The 23,483-nt window shown below is 39.9% G+C and overlaps 1 pseudogene; it reads left to right on the forward strand.

Moving 5' to 3' along the window:
- The first annotated feature begins 1,332 nt into the window (after positions 1–1,332).
- LOC149179585 (leucine--tRNA ligase, cytoplasmic-like) overlaps positions 1,333–23,483 on the forward strand; it is a 100,597-nt pseudogene continuing 78,446 nt past the window's right edge.

Consider the following 23,483-nt stretch of genomic DNA (forward strand, 5'->3'; position numbering starts at 1 on the left):
GGAAACGCGGAAGATTCCAATCAGGGAGGGACCAGACATCTTGAGATGGGGTTACACAATGAAAGGTAATTTCACGGTAAAGGAGGCATATGATCTAAAGGCCGAAAAGGAACAGGAAGGAAACCAACACCTGTGGAAACAAATTTGGAAGAGAAAATGGTGGCCAAAAGTGGCACACTTTCTGTGGTTAACATGCAAGGGTAGAATTTTGACATGGGATCAAATACAAAGAAGAGGGATGCAAGGACCAACCCGTTGTGAATTGTGTAAGATGGAAAATGAAAATATAGAACACCTACTGAATTCATGTCAGTTTGCACGAAGACAGTGGAACGCTATTTATGAACCCTTAGAGCATAAAAGAGATGGTACAACAATGGGGACATGGCCACTTTGTCAGTCCGGTCCTAAATAGAGCTTGGGGGCTAGCTGTAGGTTTCACTCTATGGATGATATGGAAGGAAAGGAACAGAAGGATATTCAAGAATGAAACACTTACACCAGAGAAGGTATGGGGAGGGATAATTGAACATATAAGAGAAACCATACTAGCAGAAGAATGGAAGCAAGAAGATTGGGACACCTTGCCGCAAGAAACTAGCATCCTAAGAAAGCTTAATTTAACAAAGGAGATGGTGGGAGAGAATGCATGGAAAAAAACGAGCACAAAGGGGGTACAGTCCCAGAAGTATAGCAGACCAGCAGAAGGCTTCATCAAATTAAACTTTGATGGAGCATCCAAAGGTAATCCAGGCAATGCAGGGATGGGCGGTATCTTTAGAGACAGCCAGGGTAGGACTCGTCTGTTGTACGCAGCTTATGGAGGTATGATGAGCAACAATGAAGCAGAGCTAATGGCAGCTAGACAAGGGATGAGAATAGTGGTCAGGCTTGGATACAAACAATTAGAGGTGGAAGGGGATTCATTAATGGTAATCAACATGATGAGGAAATTATATAATGGAATGAATTGGGACAAGATTTGCCACAACTGGAGAACAACAAGTCTCATACAGGAGTTGGGTGAAATCATGAAAAGATTTGATTACATCATAATCAAACATGTTAAAAGGGAAGGAAACAAAGCAGCTGATTTCCTTGCCAATTGGGGAAGTGACCCGCAATCGGGACATATGGAATGAACCTGGCCTATACATCCAAGTGATATAAGAATGGACCCGTTAAATGAAATATTAACCAAAGATGAAGAAACGACATAATAGAAACCACCAGGAGTACAATAGGTCCCCGATCGGGGTGACGGAGGATGTAAAGCACCATAATGGCGATGTCAGAAGAAGGACAGAGTGAGGACTGCCCATAACAGTTCGCATGAGGGAAAGAATGAACGTGGAGAGGTACCGCCAATCGGTTAGGAGAAGTGGCATATGGAATGTCAGGGTGAAGAGAGGTGGGAAGGATGGTGATGAAGGCAGGATGGGACAACAGGGTGGTGGCAAGTGGTATGAAAGGGGGAGTAAGGTAGACAGGAAGGATAGAAGGAGAGGGAGAGGAAGAAGGAGTGGGACGAGGGAGCCAAGCATTCAACCAGCGTTAAGGAAGCGAATCACCGGGTATGTATACTGCCGATTCTTCATAATTCAATTTGCCAACTGTAGAATGCTGGGGGGGTTAGAACCAGGGGTATGGGGGCGAAGGAAGGTCTTGTTACGGGAATTCAGTTATGTACCCAGTATGGGTCCCTAGGGAAGGATGAGCCTGGGAGTTCGGCTCTGAGGCAGGAGAAGGGTAAGGGCATAGTTAATGACAGGAAGAGAAAGGATGAGTCCAAAGCCATGGAAATAAAGGGAGCCAGCGAGAGGGACAAGGAGGATGTGAGGGTGGCGAGTCTGGAAAGATTATCCAGGCAGGGAGGCCAGGTAGGGGAGGGAAACTCGGGTTGAGGAAGAGAGCGGGGCTGGGAGGGTGAATCGAATGAGAACCCTAGAAAGTTGCCAAAGATATCCCAAGAGGAGATCACTGACGGGAAAGAGAGAGAAGCCAGATTGCATGGGAGGAGGGGAGAGAATTTTGAGATTCCGACTCATGGATTTACCATGCTGAGGAACTCCCGAGCAGGGGAAATCAGAACTATAGTGGGGGACGGTGAAAGTGAAGGAGAGCCCGGTATCAGAAATCTGAGCGAGAAGAAGGAAAGGGGGAATAGGGAGAGGGGAGGGAATAACCCCCTGGGAGACTTGGGAATAGGGAAGTGCAGACACAATCAGAAAACTCCTGAGTTTATGGGTGTTTGGACGGAAGATGATTTCATCCTGACCCATTACTATTCGTCCTGTGAATAGATAGAGGGGAGCAGAGATATGGCAAGGTCAGCCCGCATTTGTGGTCAGGGTCGCAGAGGAAAGACAAACAATAGTCTGGGGCCCCAGGTCAGTAACACCCCTGGCAAAAGAAGGGGTCGTCGTCCAATGGACGAGACAGTTCATGAAGTGGCCAAAGCATACATGAGGGACACAGACGAAGGCATCAGGAAAATAATTGACGAGATGGAAGATAGTGCGAAGGAAGAAGATTCTGAGGAGGAGATGGAAGAGTGGCGGGATCTTGTATCAGACCCTGGAAACACGAGAGGTAGGATGTCTCAGTACAAGAAGACGCTGCACTTATATTGGCTAATGAAGCAGCTGATGTGTAAGGCAGTGGAGCAAGTCTCAATGGGTATGGCTTTAATAATCAGGGACATGCCTGATTACAAATGGGACTTGCAGACTATTCAATTTCAACTCTGCAAACAAGATATGTGACTGGAACGCATAGAGGGACACATCCCCAGTATAGTGGACAGGACACCAGTGCATGGCGGCTCAGCAGCAGACCCAGCAGTGGTCGAACCAGATCAAGATGAACCAGACGAGTAGACTGAGCTTATGTTCTCAGGACATTTTTGTTTTTTTTAGCGGCAGGTTTCTTTATATATTTGCATGTTTATGGGAACAATAGATAAAAACTGTATTTTCAATAGTTCTGTTTACATAGCATGGTTAGAAAGACTTCAAACCTATCAATTTTGGATGGCATATGTTATGTATAGGTGGCCAAAAAGCTTGGTTTCCCACTGGGCAAGCTGAGGTCACCTATGGACAGTAAGTGTATTCAACTTGTTTATTATAAATAGAAAAGGATCTACCTAATCTTACAAAAAAAATGTTTACAATCAGATTTTGATTGCTCCTAAAGACTAAGAAAATACTAATTTCACCTATCCATTGGGAAATTATGCTTACTAAGTATTCGCATTTCAATTGTGCACTTCATCTACCTCCTTCTAAAGGGTTGTTCTTGGGACGATTTTCAATTTGATCCACAAATGGGTTGAGATTAAATGGATGATTTCACTATGTATAGGGATACTTTGCAGAAGCCTCGTAAGCCTTGAAAATGTTCTATTAAGATGTCAAGAGACCAATATTTTCCTTGATAATTAAAAATGTGAAATTCTTCTCATTGAATGTATTGAATTGGGTTATCACATATCACCCATAGGTATCATAATGGATCTGGCACAAATTAAGTTAATCCTTAAGATCCTAATTACACTGAAAGAATTCTAAAATTTTCTAGGGAACACATGCTATTATCACAATTTTACTTAAAAATTCACTAAGATAACATCCCTATTGTCCAAATTATCTCAAAATATGAAATGTTTTGCTAGAACACTTAATGTTAGATGGCCTTTGAAAATTTGAAGGAGAAGCTCTCTATTACACTAGTGTTACAAGGCCCAAACTAGTATTTTCCTCTCCATATTTCTACAAATTCCCTGGACACTACTATTGGAGCTATATTGGGACAAAAGGGAGAACAAAAACCGTATTCCATTTATTATGTTAGTAAGAATCTCATTCCATTTGAATAGAACTATATAGAAACTAAGAAAGAATTCCCTTTTTTTTCATGCAATTGATAAATTATTCCATAATATTATTATTTGACCTATGTTTATACACATATATCACTCTATTATCCATTATCTCATGAATAAACCAATGATTAATGGTAGAGAGACTATATGGTTGCTTTTGTTGAAGGAATTTGATATCATAATCCTCGATTAACCTAGAAAAGAGAAGGTCAATATTGATTTCCTTTCCAATATTATCAATGAGGGGTATACCATTCCCATGGAAGAGATTCTTCCATACAAACTCTTATTATTTCTATCCATTATTAAGCACTAATTTTCATACATTGAAAACTATTTAGTTGTAGTAAAGTTTTTGTAACATGATTTGTCACCATCGTATTTCAAAATGTTAATCAGAAAAGTGCAATATAAGGAAATATATTTGACATAGGGCTAGATATCATTATTTAATGATGTGCTATAAAGGGAAAGGTATATGACATTCTCAAGGCTTGCCATGATGAGCTTGTGGAGGAAATTTCATCTATTGGGTTACATGCATAGTTAGGACCTCACAAGGACCTCACTTAGGACATAATTTGAACTTTTCCCATACATTACCAGGTGCATATATTACAAATATTGTTTCACTACTAGACTTTACTTTCCATTCGGGATCATTTTTTATTTTTATCATTTTTATATTTTTAATATGTCTATTTCTATTAGTGGGCGACACTTAGGATGATATGTGGTACTGACTAAGCACAAAATAGATAGTGACATGGATTTTTATAATCTATTAGTATGGATTTCCTATTCTCTAACCTTCCCATTCATGAATGTGCATTCCATATTTTACTATAGGAGTCTACCTTATCCACGACCTTATCCACTCACGTATCAACCATATCCATTGATTTCTAGTCTTATTTTTAGAGGTTTCTTGCTATTTCTAAGTTAGGAGTTTCATGTGGGAGTATAAACTTTATTTGTAACTTATGTTTGTCTCCACATATATTTATTCAACTCTATTTTAGAGTATTACTCTATTTTAGGGTCTAATACTCTAATTCCAATTATTTAGATAAGCAAGGAAAGTGTTTTTCTATTTTCTAATGTGCTTGCAATATGGAAGCCCAAACTAGTGCACATTGGTTATCTCTATAAGAGTGTTATAAATGTCTATTCATGTCAAGAGATAATACATACAAGAGTTTATGAGTAATTCTAATTTGGTCTCTTGATCTACTTAGTATTTTTTAGTGCAATTATCTCTTTTTATGCAATTGCTAGTGTAATATTTTTACATATTAAATTTGGTGTTTGTGCTTAAAAATCCAACATCATAAACAAAACAACCGCAAATAAATTACTTTATGTAGGGTATTATTGACCGACCATATATAGGGATTCTAAGAAGTATGTTAAAAGTTTCAATAGTTGTAATCAAATGGGTCAACTAGTCTAATCCAACGAAATTTAACTACAACCTCAAATCTTGATTAAGCCATTTGAAAAATGGGCGCTTGACTTTTTAGGGCTTGTTGCCACAAAATCTAGCAGGCCTAGAGCATATCCACACTATGAAGAACTAGAACTTATGAAACAAGATAAAAGGTTTCTACTATCACCTCATTAACCTTTCTCATCCTCTTCAATGGTATTTGACCACAAGGGAGGTTTCCCTAAATCAACTAAATGGATATTCAATTACTACTTAAGGTCATATATAAGATGTAAAAAATATGGGGCAAAGAACTAGAAAAGTCTATAAGGCTTAGATGTTCTATACCAAAGTACAAATTCTCTATTCTTATACCATATAGATGGCTATTATAAGTTAGGATTTTGATTATTTGCAATCATATGATATACAATCTCATATAATAGATAAATAAATGGATTTTAAATGAATAATCAATAAAAGGAAATAAGCCCTTCCAATAAACACCAATGATAAGGATTTATTAATGGATTTTTATGGTTGAAAACATGCATAAGCATCAAGTAAGGACGAAATAAACCCTAATTAGGAAGGTTTAGCAAGGAAACAATGTTGTAATTTTATTTTATGTAATTTATTGATGCAATTACTACTTTATGAACCAGAAACATCAAACTAAATTTTACTTTTATGTAATTTTCCACATACAAACACTAGTTTCTAACCCTAAGCATCTACGACAAGGTAACGAAGAAGAAATTTAATTGATTTAGAGAGTCGTCAACCCAAATTATGATTAGTTTGTTACCCTAAATGTGATTAATGGATTTTTCTAGGGCTAAATTCAATGAGAATGGTTTTTATGGAGTAAGGAGGTGTTAGCTACCTATACCAATAGGTTTCATTTTTCATGATTGGCAGGGAAATGCCAAATATGCTCTACTTTGGTGATGCAAAGATATCATATTTTTTGGGAAACACTTATCTACAGTTGTTTGATGCATGTCCTACTTCTGAATGGGTGATCCAACAGTCTAAGCTGGGTCATGCCATATTTCAATTTTTATTGTAGATTAGAGAAAGAAATCTGTCCAAACTGTTCAATCTTGGCAGATCAGTAGTCAGGTAGAGAATGAAGGTTCCCAACTGCTTAATCTGGGGCCTTGGAAGTAATAAGGCTAGCCTTAGATAAAAATCAAAAGAAAATGCAAAAAGAAAAGAAAAAGAGCAATTGAGGGTTTGCAAGTCTAAGTGCACCCTCCCTGAAGTAATAAAAAATGCTAGGCAATAGAATGGGTAGGTAGATGGGGTTGCAGAAGCATGATTTCTTTTATATCATTGGCCTGAGCAAAGGAAACACATGGTGGCCAGTGCAGATCTTCCTATTCAGCAGCTTTGTAGCAACAAAGTGAAGCATGTCTAACTTCCCAATCATTCCCCATCAAACTCCTTGCTAACATCCCAATACCACCTTTGTTCATAAGAGAAGTCAAACTCTTTTGTTGATTCTTGTTTCATAAAGAGCCACATTTATTGTGTAAAAATCTTTTCATTTTGATCTACTCTCCTAACTAAGTTTGTTTCCTAAAAAACTTAGTCTTTGCTTCCTCTCTTCTATATCTCCCATCCAATACTAACTACTAACTCTATCTATACTTAACTCCCTATGTTCCCCTTTCCCTATTACTATATCACTATTGTGTATAAAAAACCCAAAATATGTATATATCCCTTCCCTTAGGCAATATAGCCTTATAGTTCTAAAAAGTCAGAGTGCAAAGAAATTAAGGCGCTAAAGGCAAAACAACGCTAATATAATGTCTTGGGATTAAACCAAGATTCGCTTGGTTTAACAGCCCTAACCCCTTGTTGTGAATAAACAGCAATAAACCCATTTTCACCCACAAAACATTGGAAAAACCCACTATGATGTCTAACCCGCGCTATTTGCATAAAACCCGATTAAAACCCATTTCCTCCGCTTATCCTAATTTTTTACCTCTCGGCGCGCTCACCATAAAAAACAAAGGAAATATATTATTTAAGTGACGCCGGGTCCCGCCGTATCATGTTGGCAGTTTGCTCTCCCGTCGTCCGTCGGATCTGGGCCCTCCCATCCGACGGCTCACATCAATATCGGACCGCCCCCGATGCCTGTACGTTAGCGCCCGAAATTTGTCAGAGGGTGACGTCAGGGCTCGGACACGCGTCACTCCTGGGTTGTATCAGGCGACCTCCTGCCAATACCGCGCCTGTACCTTAAGCGGTCCGATATTACCGCTTACCACCTTCCGCTTACCGCCCGCCCAGTCGGCCCTACGTTAGTTCCACGCCATTGCCGAGTCAGCATCGCATCACCGCTCCATCCGCCATTGCCCTGAGTTGTCTCCCACGTCCCCCATCCACGTGGACCACTCACAGACCGCCACGTCATCACTCCGTACTGACCCCACCTATGATGTCATGCTGAAGTCATCCAAGAAAAGCGCGCCAAAGGCCAAATTTCCAATATTTTCGCCAAAAATCGCGTTTTTTCGCATGTTATGCATCCTGCATGAAATTTAACGACGTTCTCGCCGCCAACCTGCAGAAATTGATTTAAAGACCGTGGGCGCCCTCAATTCACCTGTTATTCCACCATTGGCCGATTGCACCAGGTATTTATCAAAATCTCCCCTCCGCGCCTGGTTTTTCACATAGTTCACTGAACAAGCTAAGAGAGGAAAAAACACAGTAAGTTCAAGAAATCCTCAGGAACCAGTGCTCCTCTTCCACACTGTAAGTCCAGTTTCACTCACAGAAGTCTCCATTGTGTCCAATTTCCACAAATTCACCGTTTTGTTTGCGCATTCGCAAATCTGAACCTCTGCTAGATGAATTCACCAGGAAAGCAAGTCCCAAATCCTGGCATTTGCTCTCTGAATCTATCCTAAGTGCATTCGGACTCAGTTTTACCCCAGTTTACTTCTTCCCCTCTGCAAATTGCCCTGCTCCTGCAAAATTCATTACTCTGTGTTGCTGTGCCCAGAAAAACAAGTTCAAATATAATTCAAACTATCAATTGACCATGGAAACTCCAGTAGCATTGAACATTGCACCTTTAAATGCCCCACAAAGAGAGCTAGAATGGCTGGCCCTGGCTGACAGAGACTACCAGATGGCAGAAGTAATTCCACTGTACATCGAGTATCATATTCATGTACTCAATGAGCTCAAAGCCAAACATCTCAATGGAACTGATATTCTAGGGATTTGGGACTCCAATTTGCCCATTTTCAATCTTCCTCAAGTCAATGTCCTCCCAGATTTAATTCATCGATGCAGTGCCAACTATGATCCATGTCAAAGAGCTGTCCTCAGTCCCTCAGGTTCAGTTTTGTTCCATGTCACCCCTGAGGCTATAAATCAAATGCTGCACTTTCACACTACAAAGCCATTGACTCCTCTGTCCATGATGCACTTGATAGACCAAGGAGGCAAGCTGTCCAGTGCCCAAATCATAAAGATTAATCAGCTATTAATTGAATCAGGCTCTCAAACTGTGAGGACTCCTCCTATAGGAAATGTATATTTCAATGAGTTGGGCAGGTTGCTTGTGGATATGATCAGTTATGTCCTGGGTTACAGGTCAACTGAGGATGCTGATGAAACCATTCTGGCAATGATGTCTATCTTCTCCCCTGGAAAGCCTCCATTTGTTCACTATGATTATGCTGCATACATTGCCAATACAATTCATGAGCAATTGATGAATTTAGAGAGGGAAAGGATATTTAGATACACTTCTTACATCTATCACTTGTTCCTATTTTATCAGCCTGATAGCTTCCCTATTACTCTTAAGAAGTTTGATGCTCAGGGAAACCAAAGGTCTGTGGTATTTTGGTCTTCAATCTTTCATCACACATCTTATTCACCATACAACTACTGTGAATTCATAGACCTTTTTATCCATCCAGCCATGTCCTTGCTGTTGAGTTCCCCTCCTCCAAGATTGACATATGAGATGCAAAGAATCCTCTAGCTCTCAAAGGCCTACAACATTGGGGATTGGTACTTTTACCAACACCATACAGTGATCAGAATATATGGTTGTGAGTTAGCCCCATATAGGCTACCAAGATATGTCCCTATGAGACTTTTTGCTTTAGAATACTTCAGACAATTTGGAAATGCAGACATGGTCCATTTCCACAGCAAAAATAAGAAGGTACAACTCAAATTCAGAAACCAGCTAGGCCCATTTATTTATAATAAAAGAGAAGAGGCATGGCAAGAAGCAGATAAGATCCTAAAGTGCCTCGAGTTGCAAACCAGTTTCCTCTGGATACCCTATGATCCCAATCATTTCATTAGTCTTAGAAGGGTCAAATATAAGTTGGCTAGCTATGATCATGTCAGGTTGCCTCATATTGAAAAATATGCAAATCTATTAAGATGGAAAGAGGGCACCCTAGAAGAGGCAAGTACTAAAGAGGAAATAGCACAAAAAGAAGCAAAGAAACTTGAGAAGGAAGCTGACTTGGAATATTGTGGACAGATTTCTTCTTCTTATCATACTCAACTCGGAGCAGCTGCCTCATCTTCTACAGCTCCCCAGCAAGTAGCTCAAACTATTCCTCAAGCAGCCAGCACAGATAAGGGAAAAGAAATGGAGCAGGAGCAGACACTCCCAACAACAGAACAACAGAAGGAACATCCAGAATAGCAAGAAGAAATGGCTGAGGCCCCTGTATCTACAGAGCAACAGGCTCAAGAAAGTGTGCCTCCAAGGCAGGAAACAACAATGGATACCTCAGTACTTCAAACCCCAATAAATGAAGAAAGAACTAGGAAGAGGGATAGACAGCAAGAAACTCCCCTCACTACATCAGCAAGTCAACAAGGGGAGAAAAGGCAAAGATTAAACCCTTTTTCTGAAGAAGAGATGCCTATTGGGCCATCCATAGGTATGGGCCCCCCTAGCATGGAAGCATCAGCCAGTTCCTTCCAACAGGAACAAGAAAGACCACTTGGAGGAGAGGTCAGCTCCTCAAGCCAGCAAAGAAGGGCAGAATCCAGCATTAAGCAGCAATTTATTGATATTAAGAAAAGGAATGAGCCAGTCAGACTCCAGCTTTACAATCATTTGCTCAAGATGGCTCCCACAAACCAACAGAGGCTCATGTCAGCATATGACATTACAGAAGGGAAGATGACTATGAGCCATTTCATGCCTACCATGCTGCAGCCACAGTCAGCTGCAGATTACATCAGAACCAACCTAGAAGTGTTTGCAAAGGACATCCACCCAATGGACCAAATAAAGCTACATAAGCAAACGGGTGAGATGGTCTACTCCACTCTTGCAGATAAACCTTTCTAGCACACAAACTGCAAAATAGTCTCCATAATACTACTGCCCAATTAGAATTGGAGAAAGCATCTTCTCAAGCCAAAGACAACAGGATTAGGTCTTTGGAAGATATCATTACAGAGCTTGGACATGACCCACGTGATCCCAAAGCTGTGCAGGCACTACTAAAGAAAAAAGAGGAAGATATAGCAGCTTTGAGGAAGATGGTCAAAATTCCAGCAACCCTTCAACCTCAAACAGAAGATGTTGCTCAGCAGAGGAAGGATCAAGATGTAGCAGCCATGCTGTTGACACTACACAAACAATTGGTAGAAACAGAAGGACGATTGATAGAAACAGAGGGTGCATTACAGGCAGCCCTGAAACAGAAAGAAGGAGGGCAGATACCTCAGCCCTCTCAGCCAGTAATTAACATTGAGGAGCCTCCTCAAATTATAAGTCCTCCCACAGGACAAACACCAGAAGCAGGCCCTTCAGCACCAGCAACAACATCAGGACAGGCACCCAACCTTGATATGCAAAATATGATGAAAGATATTCAAGCGCTGGAGGCCCAGATGGCATAATTAAATGAGGCCACGGAAAAACTGGCTACACTTAATGAAAAATATGATAAATCAAAGCAAAGTGTAGCTGAAAAAACAAGAGAGGTAAGGGCTCTTGAGAAGAAAATAAAAGAACTGGAGAAAGAGCTCTCTCTTGATAAAATTGTGGTTGAAATCAAGAAAGTCCTGTGGGCCAATATTGGTCAGTCTATAACAGATCAATGGCAATATATTGAAACCATCCATGAGCATATAGATCTCATAGGCAGGGCCCAAAAAGAAAGTCAAAGAGCAAGGGCATCTCTAGGCAATATGCCTGAGATAGCCAATAGGATGATCAATGTCCTTAACAGTCGCACAGGCCCCCAGCTGGCAGCAATGGGTATCTCTAACAGAATTGATACCATTTTACTAGTAAAAAGGGTGCTCACTTTGAGAAATCATGTGCAAACATTGGATAGAAGGTGCCAGGAAATGCAGACAGAGGTGAACAAATTCATGGAGAAATTTACAGCATTGCATAACAGAGGCCTTCCCAACTTACTAAACAGTGCAGGAAGGTTACTATCTCATGAAAACTATGCCAAGAGGGTAAATACATTTGCTACAAATCAGATCACTGCAGCATCAAGTGCTCCAGAGGAAACAGGGCCTGCATCTGGGCAGACTCTCTATGACAGAATAGAGAAATTTTTTTTTTATCATGAATGAGATTAGACATCTATTTGAAGTGCCTCCAAATTACTACAAATATACTGAGGCAGATGAAACCTTAGGCACAATTTTGAGACATCAGTTGCCTACTCAGGAATGGTGGACAAGCATGATACAGACATTGCTGTGAAGAAACAGATTTTTCACCGAATTTTTGTACATCAATTATAAGTCATCATGTTCAGAAAATTGATATATTTACTACGACTGGAAAAGAGTGGACTGAGCCAACTCAGCAAACCAATTTGGCCACTAAAGCAACACCGACAGATGCAGATGACGGGGCTGAAATAGCTGCAGCACGACAAAACAATAAAGGGCTTATTACTCAGAATCAATGCAAAGCACCCTGCAGAGCTAGTTGCCCTCAAAAGTCAAGAACTTCTGACAAACAGCAAGCAGCTGTTGTATATTCATTAAAGTAGCTTTTAATTTTGTAAGAAATATCTTTGAAAGTTGGTAAGAGCAGTTATTGTGCAATAACTCAGAACTGAGATATTTTTGTGATATTTTGTATATATGCACCCCCGCATAGCTTATTGGGGGTTGTTGTTACTCATTTGTTCAAGAGAACTCGGCTGTATATCCTCTGAAAGATATAATACAAAGGAGTTGTTGGTTTCCAGAAGATATGTTTGGTTTGGACGTGCTGTGATGAAACTATTGACTGCTACAGGATTCTCGTGTTATGGCGTGATACAATAAGTGTTCTCTACCCGTATTTATGTTTTCATTTCTTGCTTAATCTACCTGTGATGTATGGTGTTTAATCTTGGTAGAAAGGTGAAAGATTAGTTCAGGATTTGTCCATCAAAGACACCCTAAACTCAATCCTTACTACTAAATATGTTTTCTTCAGGGTTAGCTGTAACTATGGAATTCTTAAATTCTCATATTTTCTCTAATCACATGATAAGTCATTATTCAGTAATTCTCTATTGCTGCTGAGTAGGATTTGTTCTTCATTTCGTAATGCACTGTGAAAGAACTCTTAATTGCCTTTCCTGGTGTAATTTAGACTATTTCCTTTCTAAAAAAAAAATCAAAGTTTGTATCATGAATACCCATCTAGCATTGCAGTGAACCTCTCTTTATCACAGACATCAAATCCTATTCATTTCTGGACTCCATATGCCCAATGGACTGAACTCTCTTTGATGCTTGCATGCCCTTCTTTGAACAACAGCCAACAACCAAAATTCAAACAAAAATCTTACCTCATAACTAGCCTAAAATCTTCACGAAACAAAGTTAGAACTAAAAGAGAGAGCTCTCTCTGATTACAGGTAGGCTAGAACCTGTAATCCAAAGCTTGGTTAGTGGTTACCCCGGCCGTATTCCCTCAGGAGTCAAAGGGAACAACCTGGGTGTTAACATAAATGGCGACTCCACTGGGGACCTGAATGAAATTTATAAACCCCTGTCTGATTCTTAATACTGTAGATAAAGCCTGAGTGACAGCCAGACAGCCTTAGAAACTGCCTCTGCTTTGCATTTGCAGGAGTATATAAAAGCTGCCTCAGTCAATCTTTATTCAGTCTTAAGTTCCATACAGTTGTGCTATACTTGATCAGTCCTTGTCAAATATCACTATCTTCTTAGAAATTTATCCTAAAGAAAATCACAGAAACTGGCTCCCAAGAAGAAAACTCGTTATACAAGATCTAACCCGGATCCAGATCCATCACCTGAATTCCAAAACCCAAACTTGATTCCAAGAATCCTTAAGAAACACAAATCAGAAGGGACTTTATCAGATTCAGGTTCTGAAGCAGGATTTCAAACTAATATTCCAACCCCTGCTAAGGTTTCTCTACATCCTCATACCACTGTTACACACTCTCCTAGTTCTTCATCCACTTCACAAGGTGTCCTTTCAACCCCTCCATCAACTACACATACCCTTGTCATCCCTTCCTCCACTTGTCCCATTAGTTCCTGTTATCCCTATTGTCCCACCAAACATGGCTAATAGATATGCTCCACTACAGTTACCTGCCAATCTAGGGCCTATGCCCCAAGATTACCAAAGCAAAATTTCATATTTTGATGGTACTGGCTCTTATCCAACCCTTCAACATACTAAGAAAATGCAGGATTATTTTGAAAATTATGAGATAGATGATGATGGGGTTAGAATGAAAATTTTTGTGCAAAGCCTAACAGGAGATGTAAGATCATGGTTTAGGTCACTCCGAACAAACTCCATAGCTGACCCTGAAGCCCTGTATCAAACCTTTATCAACAGATGGGAGAAGAAAAAGGATCCACTCCATATTTTATCTCAATACGATACTATCAAAAGAGGTCCCCAAGAAACTGTCTTGGACTATTGTGCCCGATTCAACAATGTCTACAATGCTATTCCCCAAAATCTTAGACCCCCACCTGATCTGGCTCTATACACCTTTCCTGATGGGTTTGATTTTGATATGGCATACCAATTGAGAGAAAGATCTCCCCGAACTTTAGCTGAGATGCAGGATATAGCAGTTAGTGTAGAAGCCAACCTGATAGCTAAGAGAAATAGGACCAGAACTGAAAGAAAGACTACCTTCAAAGAAGAGCCTTCAGGCTGGGATCAGAAATTAGATGCAATAATCTCTGGTATGCATAGATTGGGTGACAGAGTAGAATCAGTTGAGAGGAAGTCATCATGGGAAGCACCACAGAACAATCCTATCAGGAATCCCAATTTTAGAAGAAATCAAAATCCTAATGTTGGCCAGGCCAGCCCTGAACCAGAGATTAGGCCTCCGTTCCAAGAAAACTATGTTGAAGCATCCACTTCGAATGAGAAGATAGATGATACTCACATTAACCTGATGGGCCTGAATGATGATCAACAAGTTTTTCTGAGTCAAGAAGATCATAAGGATGATGACATCAAGCAGTTCCAAACTAAATCAGGTGAGTCATTTGATTTCAAACAAGGTTATGACACAGCTGTTTTTGAAGTTCATAAGCAATACAAATTGAGAAGCAGAACTATAAATGTGACACAACCTGAGAAAACAAAGGACACCCCACTTCCTAAGAAGGTTATTGTCACAGAGCCAATTAAAAAAACTGATTCAATTACAAATGAAGTAACAGTTGAAGAGGTAACCGAAGCATTTCCCTCAAATCAAAAACCACTGGTTACACCTCCTTTACAGCACAATCCAAGTAACACTTTTGAAGAGGTGAACAAAAATGACAAACCTCAAGATCAGATTGAGAGTCAAGAAGAAAACTTAATTAACAAAGAAAAAGTTGTTAACCAGAACACCAAGATCCAGTCTGAAAAACCTTTTGACTTAGAAGCTGAAATTGGTAAATTGAAGATAGCCATTCCTCTTTCAGAGCTAGCCAAGCATAACATTTACAAACAACAAATCAAGAAGTCCCTTCAACTGACCCATAATAAAGATGATGTCAATGTGTTGGATGACACCCCAGAATTGCTTTTCGGTCCAGAGGTTGATGGAAAGACAACAGCTACTGGAATCTTACCTTTTTATGTCAGCTTGCATATTCATGATAAGATATTACACAATGCAATGTTTGATTCAGGCGCCTCTCATAACCTTATGCCTAAGTCAGTAATGGAGAGATTGAATCTAGACATCACAAGACCATATAAGGACCTATTTTCATTTGACTCCAGCCAAGTTAAGTGTTTAGGACTGATAAAAGATCTATGTGTGTCCCTTGTCCAGTACCCAAATAAAACAATTTTAATGGATGTTGTGGTTGCTGATATCCCACCTAAATATGGAATGTTGCTATCAAGATCATGGGGAGCCAAACTCCAAGGTTCCCTACAATTGGACATGTCATATGCCACCATCTCTGTCTTTGGGCAGCCAAAGAGGATATACAGAGAATCACTCATGGAATACATGGTGAGCAGTGAAGAAAAACCTCAAAAATTCCCTATTTATGCAGTCCATTCTGAGATGGATTCCTTCATTCTGTTCAATGATGATATAAGTCCAATATCTGATGACAAATCTGTCTCACTTGAACAAGATCTGCATATGAAAGAGCAATCAAGTTCCCAAGAAATCAAGGTTGAGCAATCAATTGATGAGACCGTTCTAGAAGACAAACCAGATGAAAAACAAGATCTCCAGCTTATAATTCCAAGTCATAGAGAGCCTGTTAAATCTCTCCTAAATTAAGAAATCCTTTGGTTTCTTGAGTTTGATGGATCAGTCAACAAATTAGGGGCAGGAGCTGGGGTGTGGATTCATAACAAACAAAGCAATCATGCAGAAGGTCGAGCCTATAGGCTTAATTTCAGATGTACTAATAATATGGCAGAGTATGAGGCTCTTCTGCTAGGCCTCAAATTGGTAAGATCCTTACAGGCCACAAAAGTTTCAATCCTGGGAGACTCAGACCTAATTATTCAACAAGTGAAAGGCAATTTTGTCACCAATGACAAAATACTAAGATCATACAGGTCTGCTGCTATTGAAATGCTCAAGGCTTTCACTGAATTTCAAATAACCAAAATATCTAGGACCCACAACCTTCATGCACACAGTTTAGCCACATTTGCCAGTACATGCAAATTGCCTTTTGAACCCAACCATTGTTTTACAGCTAAGATAAAACACAGACCTTCTATCCCAAACAATGTTAAAGGTTGACAAGTATTTGAGGATGACACACAGATAAATAGTTTCTTGACCCTGCAGCATGAATTTTCAGGTTTGAACATTGATGTTGATTCTGTGAAAGACACACAGCCACTGAGTGAATAGGACCAAACAACTATTTCACCCAAAACAGCAAATCAAATACTTTGTCCAACAACCTTTGACAAGGAAAATATACATGAACTCAAACAATTACATTTTGATGAAATAGCTGGTGCAGAGGCTAAAGTCATACAGATAAAAGACAATTTTCTACCAACAGGCCTGACTCCTTTGGAGGATATTTTTGACTCAAATGATGTTCCTAGAAAACCAAAAAAGCAACCCCTTAATGCTGCCATTGAAGAATGCAACATTGGAACTATTGAAAAACCCAAGATAATAAAATTGTCTGCATCTTTACCTCCTGACCAGAAGCCCAAATACATTGACCTCTTTAAAGAGTTCCAAGATGTGTTTGCATGGAGTTATGAGGATTTGAAATCCTATGACACCTCTGTTATTCAACACACCATCCCTCTCAAGCCTAATCAAAAGCCATTCAAGAAAAAATTGAGAAGAATCAATCCTATGCTTCTCCCTTCAATTGAGAAAGAGGTACAAAAAATGTTTAAAGCTGGTATCATAGCACCAATCAGGTTTTCAGACTGGATTTCAAATTTGGTCCCCACAAGAAAGAAAACTGGTGAGATTAGGCTTTGTGTTGATCTAAGGAATTTGAATCAAGTATCCCTCAAAGACAATTATCCCTTACCTAAAATGGATCACATTCTCCAAAGAGTGGTGGGGGCTTCAAGAATCTCATTGCTTGATGGATTTTCAGGTTTCAATCAGATCCTAGTCCACCCTGATGATCAAGATAAAACAGCATTCACAACCCCATGGGGAACTTTCAAATATGTCAAAATGCCTTTTGGGTTGAAAAATGCAGGAGCTACATTTCAGAGAGAAATGGATATTGCTTTTGCTAAAGAGATTCGTGATTTCCTTGTTATTTACTTAGATGACCTCACACCTTTTTCAAAGTCTGACCAAGAACATCTGAAACACTTGAGACTAATATTCATAACATGTAGGAAATATGGAATTTCCTTAAATCCCAAGAAGTCTCTATTTGGTTTGGAAGAATGTAAGCTATTGGGTCATATCATTTCAAAGGATGGCATTAGAATTGATCCAGACAGAATACAGGCCATTTTGCAAATGCCCCATCCAAGAAATATTAAAGAACTTCAGGCCTTCTTGGGAAAGATCAACTTTTTAAGGAGATTTATCCCAAACTTAGCAGAATTGATCAGATTACTAAACAACATGCTAAAAAAGGATTCAAAAGTGAAATGGACAGTAGAAGCAAATCAAGCTTTTGAAGGTATTAAATTGGCCCTTACCCAAACCCCAGTCTTAACAAATCCTCAATTTGACAGAGAATTTATCATTTTCTCTTTTGCCTCCCAGCATACCATTGCTGCTGTCTTATTACAGAAATATGATCAAGGGAATGAAAAACCCATTGCTTTCTTTAGTAGAGCCCTTAGAGATGCACCTCTGAAATATCAAATCATGGAAAAACAATCTTATGCTTTGGTCAAAGCCATCAAAGACTTTAGGATTTACATCCTATGCTCCCATGTTATTGCTTATGTACCAAATCCCATTGTAAAAGACATACTGACTCAAGAAAGCTTAGAGGGTAGAAGAGGAAAATAGATTGCTAACATCGTAGAATTTGACATTGAAATAAGGCCTACAAAACTGATAAAGGGGCAAGGTTTGGCTAAATTGATTTCTGAAGCAAACTTCCAAGCCTTGGATATTAACCAACTGCACAATGAACCGGAGCTGGCGACTCCAAAGATCAATGCAGCCTTTGAACAATCCCTGTGGTATTCTGATATCTCTTATATATTGCAAAACCTGTGTGCTCCCCCAGGATTGTCCAGAACCAAATCTAGATTTCTAAAAATGAAAGCTTCAAGATTTTGTGTTATAGATGGTAATTTACTATGGAAAAATCATGAAGGTATACTGCTGAATTGCTTGAATATGGATGAGACTAACAATGTTATGAAAGAATTTCATGCAGGTGATTGTGGTGGACATTTGTACTGGAAGTCCACTGTGGATAAGATATTAAGGGCAAGTTACTATTGGCCCACTCTGTTCTCTGATGTTAAAAATTTCACCACTACATGTCACAAGTGTCAAGTGTTTGAGGGAAAAAGAAAGTTACTACCACTTCCCTTAAAACCTATTGCAACAGAAAGGCCCTTTCAGCAATGGGGCTTGGATTTCATTGGGGAAATTCATCCTTCATCTTCAAGCCAACATAAATGGATTCTAACAGCCACAGATTACTCTACTAAATGGGTTGAGGTTGTTCCATGCAGACAAGCAAATGATTCTACTATCATTCAGTTCATTAAAACTAATATTCTTTCCAGATTTGGTTGTCCTGACAAAATTATAACAGACAATGCTGCTGCTTTCAGATCCAAGAAGATGGTGAGCTTTTGTCACAAATTCCATATCACTTTGGGCCATTCTACTGCATACTACCCTCAGGGCAATGGTTTAGCTGAATCATCTAGCAAAAGTCTTATCAACATCATTAAGAAGATACTGGAAGAGAATAAGAAAAATTGGCATAAGAAGCTTGTAAATGCCTTATGGGCAGACAGGTTAACAACCAAAAGGTCTATTGGAGTCAGCTCATATGAGTTGGTTTATGGAATGGAAGCCAAATTCCCTTCATCATTAGGGGTCCCTGTCATGAGGCTACTTCAAGAAAGTCAGGCTGAACCAAATAACATGCAAAGAAGAATCAACCAGATAATTTGTTTACAGCAAACCAGAGATCAAGTGTACAGCAGAGTTCAGGTCCTACAAGAGAAACTGAAAAAAGCCTTTGACAGAAGAACCAAGGCTGAAGATTTCTTTATTGGTAATAAAGTGCTTAAATGGGATTCAAGAAGAGAAGACAAGGGAAAGCATGGAAAATTTGACTCCCTTTGGAGGGGACCCTTTGTAATTCAAGCAGTGCAAGGAAATAACACTTATTTCTTGAAGAATTTAGATGACACTGAAGCTGAAGAGGGCCCTGTGAATGGCCGGATGTTAAAGCATTATTTTGACTACTTTCCATGTATATAGCATGGCTCTGCCCTGTACATTATCAGTTGTATATAGTATTTTCTTTCAGCATATAGATAGTTTAGTTTCAGAAGTTTTGTAAATAAGCAGGAAAAGGCTTTTTATTTCAGAAGTTCCACAATGGTGACAGATTCCAGTTTTGAAATCCAAAAAGAAAGCTCTCAAGTTTTGATAAGAAGTCAAAAGCCAAGGCAATCTGACCTGCTATTCTTGGTCTTTCAAGTAGAAAAACCATCCCCAAGTGGAGCCACTGTTAGCTACCTATACCAATAGGTTTCATTTTTCATGATTGGCAGGGAAATGCCAAATATGCTCTACTTTGGTGATGCAAAGATATCATATTTTTTGGGAAACACTTACCTATAGTTGTTTGATGCATGTCCTACTTCTGAATGGGTGATCCAACAGTCTAAGCTGGGTCATGCCATATTTCAATTTTTGTTGTAGATTAGAGAAAGAAATCTGTCCAAACTGTTCAATCTTCACAGATCAGTAGTCAGGTAGAGAATGAAGGTTCCAAACTGCTTAATCTGGGGCCTTGGAAGTAATAAGGCTAGCCTTAGATAGAAATCAAAAGAAAATGCAAAAAGAAAAGAAAAAGAGCAATTGAGGGTTTGCAAGTCTAAGTGCACCCTCCCTGAAGTAATAAAAAATGCTAGGCAATAGAATGGGTAGGTAGATGGGGTTGCAGAAGCATGATTTATTTCATATCATTGGCCTGAGCAAAGGAAACACATGGTGGCCAGTGCAGATCTTCCTATTCAGCAGCTTTGTAGCAACAAAGTGAAGCATGTCTAACTTCCCAATCATTCCCCATCAAACTCCTTGCTAACATCCCAATACCACCTTTGTTCATAAGAGAAGTCAAACTCTTTTGTTGATTCTTGTTTCATAAAGAGCCACATTTCTTGTGTAAAAATCTTTTCATTTTGATCTACTCTCCTAACTAAGTTTGTTTCCTAAAAAACTTAGTCTTTGCTTCCTCTCTTCTATATCCCCCATCCAATACTAACTACTAACTCTATCTATACTTAACTCCCTATGTTCCCCTTTCCCTATTACTATATCACTATTGTGTATAAAAAACCCAAAATATGTATATATCCCTTCCCTTAGGCAATATAGCCTTATAGTTCTAAAAAGTCAGAGTGCAAAGAAATTAAGGCGCTAAAGGCAAAACAACGCTAATATAATGTCTTGGGATTAAACCAAGATCCGCTTGGTTTAACAGCCCTAACCCCTTGTTGTGAATAAACAACAATAAACCCATTTTCACCCACAAAACATTGGAAAAACCCAAAAACCCACTATGATGTCTAACCCGCGCTATTTGCATAAAACCCGATTAAAACCCATTTCCTCCGCTTATCCTAAGTTTTTACCTCTCGGCGCGCTCACCATAAAAAACAAAGGAAAAATATTATTTAAGTGCCGCCGGGTCCCGCCGTATCATGTTGGCAGTTTTCTCTCCCGTCGTCCATCAGATCTGGGCCCTCCCATCCGACGGCTCACATCAATATCGGACCGCCCCCGATGCCTGTACATTAGCGCCCGAAATTTGTTAGAGGGTGTAGTCAGGGCTCGGACACGCGTCACTCCTGGGTTGTATCGGGCGGCCTCCTGCCAATACCGCGCCCGTACCTTAAGCGGTCCGATATTACCGCTTACCGCCTTCCACTTACCGCCTGCCCAGTCGGCCCTACGTCAGCTCCACGCCATTGCCGAGTCAGCATCACATCACCGCTCCATCCGCCATCGCCCTGAGTTGTCCGCCACGTCCCCCATCCACGTGGACCACTCACAGACCGCCACGTCATCACTCCGTACTGACCCCACCTATGACGTCATGCTGATGTCATCCAAGAAAAGCGCGCCAAAGGCCAAATTTCCAATATTTTCGCCAAAAATCGCGTTTTTTCGCATTTTTCACCAAAAGACTGTTATGCCTCCTGCATGAAATTTAACGACATTCTCGCCGCCAACCTGCAGAAATTGATTTAAAGACCGTGGGCACCCTCAATTCACCTGTTATTCCACCATTGGCCGATTGCACCAGGTATTTATCAAAATCTCCCCTCCGCGCCTGGTTTTTCACATAGTTCACTGAACAAGCTAAGAGAGGAAAAAACACAGTAAGTTCAAGAAATCCTCAGGAACCAGTGCTCCTCTTCCACACTGTAAGTCCAGTTTCACTCACAGAAGTCTCCATTGTGTCCAATTTCCACAAATTCACCGTTTTGTTTGCGCATTCACAAATCTAAACCTCTGCTAGATGAATTCACCGGGAAAGCAAGTCCCAAATCCTGGCATTTGCTCTCTGAATCTATCCTAAGTGCATTCGGACTCAGTTTTACCCTAGTTTACTCCTTCCGCTCTGCAAATTTCCCTGCTCCTGCAAAATTCATTACTCTGTGTTGTTATGCCCAGAAAAACAAGTTCAAATATAATTCAAACTATCAATTGACCATGGAAACTCCAGTAGCATTGAACATTGCACCTTTAAATGCCCCACAAAGAGAGCTAGAATGGCTGGCCTTGGCTGATAGAGACTACCAGATGGCAGAAGTAATTCCACTGTACAGCAAGTATCATATTCATGTACTCAATGAGCTGAAAGCCAAACATCTCAATGGAACTGATATTCTAGGGATTTGGGACTCCAATTTGCCCATTTTCAATCTTCCTCAAGTCAATGTCCTCCCAGATTTAATTCATCGATGCAGTGCCAACTATGATCCATGTCAAAGAGCTGTCGTCAGTCCCTCATGTTCAGTTTTGTTCCATGTCACCCCTGAGGCTATAAATCAAATGCTGCACTTTCACACTACAAAGCCATTGACTCCTCTGTCTATGATGCACTTGATAGACCAAGGAGGCAAGCTGTCCAGTGCCCAAATCATAAAGATAAATCAGCTATTCATTGAATCAGGCTCTCAAACTGTGAGGACTCCTCCTATAGGAAATGTATATTTCAATGAGTTGGGCAGGTTGCTTGTGGATATGATCAGTTATGTCCTGGGTTACAGGTCAACTTAGGACGCTGATGAAACCATTCTGGCAATGATGTCTATCTTCCCCCCTGGAAAGCCTCCTTCTGTTCACTATGATTATGCTGCATACATTGCCAATAAAATTCATGAGCAATTGATGAATTTAGAGAGGGAAAGGATATTTAGTTACACTTCTTACATCTATCACTTGTTCCTATTTTATCAGCTTAATAGCTTCCCTATTACTCTTAAGAAGTTTGATGCTCAAGGAAACCAAAGGTCTGTGGTATTTTGGTCTTCAATCTTTCATCACACATCTTATTCACCATACAACTACTATGAATTCATAAACCTTTTTATCCATCCAGCCATGTCCTTGCTGTTGAGTTCCCCTCCTCCAAGATTGACAGATGAGATGCAAAGAATCCTCCAGCTCTCAAAGGCCTACAACATTGGGGATTGGTACTTTTACCAACACCATACAGTGATCATAATATATGGTTGTGAGTTAGCCCCATATAGGCTACCAAGATATGTCCCTATGAGACTTTTTGCTTTAGAATACTTCAGAGAATTTGGAAATGCAGACATGGTCCATTTCCACAGCAAAAATAAGAAGGTACAACTCAAAGTCAGAAACCAGCTAGGCCCATTTATTTATAATAAAAGAGAAGAGGCATGGCAAGAAGCAGATAAGATCCTAAAGTGCCTCGAGTTGCAAACCAGTTTCCTCTGGATACCCTATGATCCCAATCATTTCATTA

This window comes from Pinus tabuliformis, chromosome 3_2, assembly GCF_031772625.1.
Source record: "Pinus tabuliformis cultivar Carrire ecotype Pingquan chromosome 3_2, CPIR1, whole genome shotgun sequence".
Taxonomy (NCBI): Eukaryota; Viridiplantae; Streptophyta; class Pinopsida; order Pinales; family Pinaceae; genus Pinus; species Pinus tabuliformis.